Raw genomic sequence first — 7963 nt, 5'->3', positions numbered from 1 at the left:
TTATTGGTTGTGCTGCTGTATGCCGTATACAAATTAAAAGTTCTGCTGAAAATGACATCATTCTATAAAGCTAATGTTATATAACTCTCAGGTTTAACTCTAAGAATACATGTCTGAGTACACACAAAGGTCTTCAGTCTTGAGAATACACTGGAGCACAAGACCAGCCAGTTCAAGTTCACTGGTCACACACTCAAGAATGAGCCTAGCTTCTTCCGTGCTGCACTCCCTGTGGCAGTGGCTCTGTTGACAGTCCCCCTGGCCTAGTCACTCTGCTGTATTGCCTCTCTGCATCACTTTTATACTGCGCTTTCCTTCTTTCTTCATCCACGTAAACTATCTGAAGAAGAATTAGATGGCATTTATGATTATCTATTAAAGGGAGTGTGCCTACTGATTAAAGGTTTCTAAGAGATAAGAATAATAATGATCACTAACACTTAAAATATTCCTTTTTTTTTTTTGGTCACAGCAGCTTTTATTGTTCCCTAAAAAGTCACTTTTCCTGTAAAGACAGTCATTTAGATGAGACACACACCAGATTTATCCAAAGTGCCAAAACGCATACAATTCTCATGACTACAAGTGAGAACTATAAGGCCCCAAAGAACGCATCCACTTCAATACTCAGGGTCATGACTTCCTGCAGAGTCCTTGGTTTCTGTGACAGGGGAAGGATTTTGCTAACAAACAGTTGAATTAAAATCTAGGCAGATGGGATCTCAATCTTCATCGTCAGATTTAACATGATGCGAAGATTTTGTATTCAAGTCTAATTATGCCCTCACCATCACTATGTCAAAACCACCAAGCCCGACGTTGGTGTTCTCCGGGAACCACATGCCGTGGACTTCAGGCCGATCACAGCGTCGTCTCTTTTGTCCTGATGGGCATAAAAAGTGTCACAAATGAGCGTCCACATGACTCCAGAAAATAAAGAGCCAGGCAAACAGATGACTCACAGGAACCCTTGAGGGCAGACCAGCCAAGTAACGCGCCCTCCTTAAAAGTCAACCCCAGGACTAACGGTGGCCACTATATCCTTCTTTTCATTCGTGGGTAGGTGACGACAAGTAGTAAGGATGCTGTTCTCGGGGCTAGACTGGTGCAATTCAGACTCAGCAGAACACCCGTTGCCAAGGTCATCTTCCTCCGAAGGCAACAAAGGATGGAAAAGCTGACTTGTCTCCAGCGGCTCTTGGGCTATTTGCTGTTCTTGAGTTCCTTTCATCGTAGTCCCGGTCCCAAGGTCATTAAAAGTACAGCCTGCCAAACGCATCAGAATGGCTCCAGTGCCAAAGAGGGACAGCATGGACCAATTCGGGAAACAAACTTGTTCGGCTGCCAAACCGGTGCTCCAGGTGAACCGCAGGTAAGCAGCCAGGTTCGGAGAGGCTTGTCCAGCCGCGGAAGGCACAGGTAGGGCCGCGGGCGCGGGGCGCGGAGGCCACCACAACTGCTGCCTACAGGCTGAGCGGGCGTCGGTGCGGCCCAGAGCAGGCGGGAGTCTGCGGGTCCACCCCACAGGGCGCCAGGGATAGGGTCGGAGCTCCGACCCCCAACCCACCCCAACTGCGCAGCCGGCAGGAACCGAGCCAGCTACTTGACCCTGCGCCCACCGTGGCGCCGCCAGGGCGGACCCATTTGATAAATACTTACTAGGATCCAGCTTCTTTTTAGATCACCTATGTAAACCTAGTAACAACTATATAAACTTAGTGGCAACTACATAACTAGTTTACCAAGATGTGAGGAGAAAAAAAATCATTATTATAACACAGGAATGTGCCCCACTTTCACTGCTTGTGCAGTCATTCATTCTTGTCACATATACTGAAAAAAACCATTCCAAACATACCTGAGATATTTTCCTACACTCATAATAAAAATGTCATTGCCCATGTATTCTAACACTTCTTACGTGAATACCATAGACTTTTCTGCTAATGTCTTTACTTTCAATAATTTAAAAACTTCCATTTTCCTAAGACTAAATTAATAGGCTTCAATGCAATCCTACATCCACCTTGCTATGCTTCTCTTTTCAACTTAATCTCCTACTTATCCACAATGTAGATTCATAGAGCCATAGACGCTAAAGATTCCAAAACAGTGGCTAAGAATGTGGCCAAATTCCCTTAAAATTTGTTCTTTCATATTTTCACTGACTGATCTTGAACAGCTCCCCCGTTGGTGTTTGGTCAGATTTCTATAAAATAGCAATAAGGAGAGTGTTTGGACAAAAGGGCTTCCCAAAAATTAATTCACACGTTTATCACCTGAGAGACTTGCTCAGATGCTAAACTCCTTAACTGGGTGTGGCCCAGGGCAGTAGGGGATCTGCTGGTCCTCCAGAATCCAGTCAACTGCATTTCAAACAATCTCCAGAAGACACTCGATAGAAGTCACTGGAGCCAACTCCCCTAGCGCAGTGCCAGGCGGGCGAGGCGCGGGTCGACCCCGCCCCCCAGGCGGGCCCCGCCCCTCACGGCCCCAAGTCGCGCTCCCTGTGACTTGGCGGCGTGCGCATGCGCGGCGGGTGAGTCCTCTTTCCCAACGGCGGGGCCCGGCCGCCCACTGGGCGGGGAGGCGGAGGATGGAGTGGGCTGATCGGCCATTACCGTCTGTCTCGCCAGTAGCCCTTTGGCGGCCACGACGATGGACCAGGCGCCGGTGGGCCGTGTGCAAGGAGAAGCAGTCGCAGCCTCGGGAGCCGCTGCCACCGGCGCTCAGGGAGTCGGGGCGACAGATGAATAATGACAGAGGCTTTGAAAATGTAGAACTGGAAGTCATAGAAAAAAAGAAGAAAGTCCTAAGGAGAGTCATCCACTTTGTTAGTGGTGAAACAATGGAAGAATACAGCACAGATGAAGATGAAGTTGATGGCCTGGAGAAGAAAAATGTTTTGCCTATTGTTGATCCGACAAAACTTACCTGCGGCCCCTACTTGTGGTTTTATATGCTTCGTGCTGCTATATCAACCATCTCAGTGTGTGACTTTCTTGGAGAGAAGATTGCATCTATTTTGGGCCTCAGCACCCCAAAGTACCAGTATGCCATTGATGAGTACTATCAGATGGAGAAGGAGGAAGAAGAAGAAGAAGAAAACAGGATGTCTGAAGAAGCAGAAAGACAATACCAGCAGAATAAACTGCAGACTGATTCCATTGTTCATACAGATCAACCAGAAACAGTAGTATCCAGTTCATTTGTGAATGTCAATTTTGAAATGGAGGGAGACAGTGAAGTAATTATTGAAAGCAAACAAAATTCAGTTTCTATCCCACCATAAAATGAGATGACTATCAGACTTCAAACCCATACCAGGAACTTTCACATTCTGTACTCAGTGGGACTTAATACAGTTATTTATATTTTAAATTGTTTTCTGAAAAGGGAAAGCATTTCTTCATACTTAGGCTATATCTAGCAAAAGCCAGATCTCAGTTGGGTCCAGTGACTCAAGCCTGTAATTTCAGCACTTTGGGAACCCAAGGCAGGAGGATCACTTGAGGCTAGGAGTCTGAGACCAGCTTGGGCAACTTAGCAAAACCCCATCTCTACAAAAACAAAACTAAGAAACAAAATTCAAACCTAACTTGGATACTAGTACTGTTTCTCTGTGTGCCAAATTAGTGCTTTGACCTTTGACTTTAGAATAATCTTTTTTAAAAAATTAAGGACATCCTAGAGTCTTAATTGCCAATTACAAAGAGTTAAATTATCAAGCTTGCCTGTTATCTGTGCATTTGTTTAAAAAAATAGGATAAGACTAATTAGAACTGATAATCCCACAGTCTCAAATTAAAATGAGGATTTTTTTCTCTTAGATTTTCTCATGTTATACCTTGCTTTTATATATCTAACCATTAATTCACACAAAGGATGGTTTGCTGTATAATAAAAGGAGCAAGGCAGAAGCACTTTGAATTTTCTTTCATTGAGAATAACTATTTTATGGAAACATTTGAGTTTATAACACCAAATGTTAAGATAGATGTCCATTTTTAAATGCAAGTTATTTAGTCTTGTATTTTTTTAGTTACTCAACTAGCTTTGAACGTAATATTAAAGATGTCAGTTATGCAATGAATTTATTAATGTATTGTGCACAAGTGTACATGGCCTCCTGGTTATGACACTCATTTAGCCCTTAATGCTATAGATGAAGTAGTTTATGGGGGAGAAGAAACAGAAGAGATACATATTTAACACCATCAGGGGCTGTTAGATATTGTACAGGGTGCAGTGGTATCCTAATGAAGTTACCTAGCATTCACCATTTTAAAGTAGCAACAGTAAGATGGACAGTTTACTTGAACTAGGTTGGCCATTCTTCTACCTACTGTGTTATTTGCAAACCTTACAAAGGTATATAATATAAAGCTGATTTTGAAAATATTCCTAAATGTGTGTACAGAACCTTAAGATGTGCCTCTATCACTTTGATTTATATAAACATAAGTAAGGAAGAATGTGTGTAGTGTTTTAGAAATGTTGATCTTAAGAGTCTTTTCATAAACTTCAAAAGAGCTTTTAGAAATTAATAGTTAATAGCCTAAGTTCAACTGAAAGTTGAAGAATTTAGGAAGGATAATTAAACTTTTCATTAGGAGTCTTCAGTTACATGGATTCATTATGGTGTTTCATAGTAAGTGATGGTCATCTTTTTATTCATGGTATAAACACTATAAACTTTAATGCTTAAAGGGTCAGTCTTCAGATTCAATAAATTATAATTTACCAGTAGCTCTAGAACATGTTAACCTGACCTCTTCTAATTTGTTTTTAACTTCATTTGAGATAGTACCTCTCAGATATTTATCAAGTGAAGGTAGGTGTTTCTAAAGGTAACCTTCTGAATCTTCTATCCTAGAGGCACGAGTATCTAAAAGAATTTACCTAGAAACTTTTTCTGATTGTAGTAGAAGGAATATAGTGACTTATGAAGGTTCTATGTTTCTTGAATTTTATTTCTGCTACTTGTCCAATAATGGCCAGTTTATAATGTTTATAAATATAGTTATTCACTGTGCCTTACATTTTTATAATTTTGTTTATGCAAACTGTAAAATTTCCCATAAATGCATTAAATGGTTTGTCTTAAAAAAAAAAAAAGGAGTCACTGATTAGTGTCACTCTTTGTTTGTACCAAGGGGTCTGCACCATGGGGTTATTGTGAAGATAAAATAAATCCATATATGAAAAAAATGATTAATTCAGTGAGTTTCACATAAAAAGCAATCATAAATTATCCTTAGGATTATGAGAGAAATTACAATTATGTGAACTAGTGAATTTTTTTCCAGATGATGTGTGTGAACAAGAGAGTTGAAATAACTTGTACAGCATCACAGAAAAGAACCCCAGAGAAGTCTGGTTATCCAGTACTTCTTTGGTCATTATTTTCTACCAACTTCTATGACTATCCCATTTCCATCATCAAGAATATATTCTTTATGCTAGACTAGGTTGATATCTTCATCAAACTCATACATTGTTACCGTCCCTGGGAAATCTGCCACAATTGCCCCCAAAATCTGTTGTCCCCCTGCTCTTCTGAATGCTATATGCTTTCTCTTCTTTGCCAATCTTTTGGTACTTCTTATATAAATGTTTGCTGAAAATGTTTTTAAAAATCCCAACTAAGTTAAATGAATGCATGGACTGTTTTCTTTGTTCCTGTGTGAATCTTTAATAATTTCTCCATAATCGATAAGTAAAGATTGATTGACCAATAATTACTCATACTCAGAATGTCAATAACTCCATAATATTAGCTATGTAATTTGTCCAGGAAAAGATGAACATCTATATGTCCTTTTATAACCTTTAAAAATAGTGTAATCTTAATTTCCTGCATGGATTCCTTAAGAAAAAAGAGGAGACATAGGTTTTATAATTGTAAAACTTAAGATTGATTATGCAGGTCCGTCATGTGACTATACATGGTGGTCACTTTAATTTTCTTAATAGCCTAACTTATGAAATAAAGGTGTTAAATGTGCCATCTTGCCTCTTATGGCTCGAGGTGTATTAGATCTCTGCCTAGTTCCAGAAGAAGTCACACATTTCGATGCTGGGTAATCTAGATTGAATATGGGATATACTCGGTGTTATCAGGAAAGAAATGTGCTGATTCCACCAGTAATCATGAAACAATGAATTGTAAGACTGCCAGTTGCTGCTGCTGGTGAACTAAATTTTCTAAAGTATTATAAAGAAAACTGATGGGAGAGAAAGACTGAGACAGTGAGAGAGAGAGAGAGAGAGAGAGAGAGAGAGATGAGAGATGAGAAATTTTCTAACTCATCTGAAGCTCTAGATTCAACTTCGATAAACTCATTGTAGCTGAATTTCATAGTTCAGTGAAAAGTTTTCCTCTCTTGACTTAATCTGTTCAAACTGCAACACAGAAAGACCTGACCAGTAAAATCTTTTAGTCAGCAACTAGTATTCAATAATTTTAATCTTTTTAATTTTTCTGTATTTTGCTTTTTCACAAGTTGTTTTGATGTTCAGATTTAAATATCCTTACAAAATAAAGGAGTTATGCAGATACTTTGAAAACCAAGATGCAAAATAACTAAACACATTTTCTTAGACATGCAGAGCAACATAACCCACATGACTAAAATGACTGGTGCTTTGTCAAAGACATACCTAACCCCTCAGTAAAAAAAAAATATATTAATAATGATGAGATTGTGTGTGAACAGAATTTACATCCTATTTGTGTAACACATGCCAGTTTTTTCATTTTATATAAAATATAAAGAAAAGTGTTTGAAAACTATTATAACCGAGGCATTGCACAGATTATCAATATTATAAAAGCATAAACACAATCCAATTGTTTTTAGAAACTTGCATGGGTGAGACAGTGGAGTCCAAGGAAGTACAATGAACTCGGGAGAAATTTAGCACAAACATTATTTAGACCTTATATGAATTCTCTGACAACAAAAAAAGAATGAGATAGACTACAATTAAAAAGGTTGAATGTATTGTACAGACAGCAACAACATACAAGAGAATTTAGATTATTGTCAAAATAGACACAAATATTTGTCCTTTTCAAGAATTATCAGAGATAGGTGATAAAAATAAGGATTTGCTGAACAGCAATTCTGAAGAACTAATGTATTTGTGGCTATTTTATGTGAAATATTTTTTTTTTTGAAAACTTGTCCTGGTGTTATATGACAACTTTGTATGTTCCTGAGTATTTGTATCATTTAATAGATGACTGCAACTTGATGAAACTCTACAATGGCTAGTGGTTTTGTAACTCTAATTCAAGCACAAATAATTTGAAAAGTTTCTGGAAGTATAAATGTGACTAAAGTTGAAACCATTATTGAAACTTGTATTTATATACATTTATGTTTCCAACAGTCTGATAGGGAATTTCCAAAAAAATTGTATTAACAAATTATAGAATCTTATTAAAATGACCCTAGAAATCATCTGGTCCACATTATTACTATACAGACAAGGCACTGAAACCTAAAGGGGTGTCAAGATGTCCTGATGATTTTAAGAATTAGTAGAAAAATTGGAAAGAAAAAGTGAGTGTGTTGTTTCCTGGGCCACAGTGAAAACTGTTTTTGCTGCACCCAGTTTCTCTCTATTATGAGCAGAACTGTCTCATCTCAAAAGAAATGTTCAAATACTAACTCCCAATTTCTATAAATTAACTTTTTTTAGAAATCGGGTCTTTTCAAATATAATGAGGTTAAGATGAGGTCATACTGAAATACTACAATGGACCCAAATTCAGTGACTGGTGTCCTTAGGAGAGGAAGATTTGGGTGTACAGAAAAGTACCAAGGAGAGAAAATGTGAAAGCACAGGCAGACATATAGGGAGAAGGCCATGAGAAGACAGAGGCAGAGATTGGAGTGATACGACTACAACCAAGGAACAACAAGCATTTCTGGAAAACCCGGAAGCCAGGAGA

At 38.7% G+C, this 7963-nt stretch overlaps 2 pseudogenes across 1 annotated transcript; one reads left to right on the top strand and one right to left on the bottom strand.

Annotated features, from left to right (window-relative positions):
- Positions 1-205: 205 nt before the first annotated feature.
- On the bottom strand, positions 206-2618 carry LOC103259749 (annotated as a pseudogene).
- Positions 2619-2643: 25 nt separating this feature from the next.
- On the top strand, positions 2644-3317 carry LOC103259748 (annotated as a pseudogene). The gene has a single exon (XR_002481928.1). The product of XR_002481928.1 is annotated as a protein FAM177A1 pseudogene (transcript).
- Positions 3318-7963: the final 4646 nt, after the last annotated feature.

Source organism: Carlito syrichta, unplaced genomic scaffold (assembly GCF_000164805.1).
Source record: "Carlito syrichta isolate Samal-C Ts95f unplaced genomic scaffold, Tarsius_syrichta-2.0.1 Scaffold303005, whole genome shotgun sequence".
Taxonomy (NCBI): Eukaryota; Metazoa; Chordata; class Mammalia; order Primates; family Tarsiidae; genus Carlito; species Carlito syrichta.
Note: the sequence above shows the minus strand (reverse complement) of the source record. Positions and strands in the feature narration are given on the sequence as shown.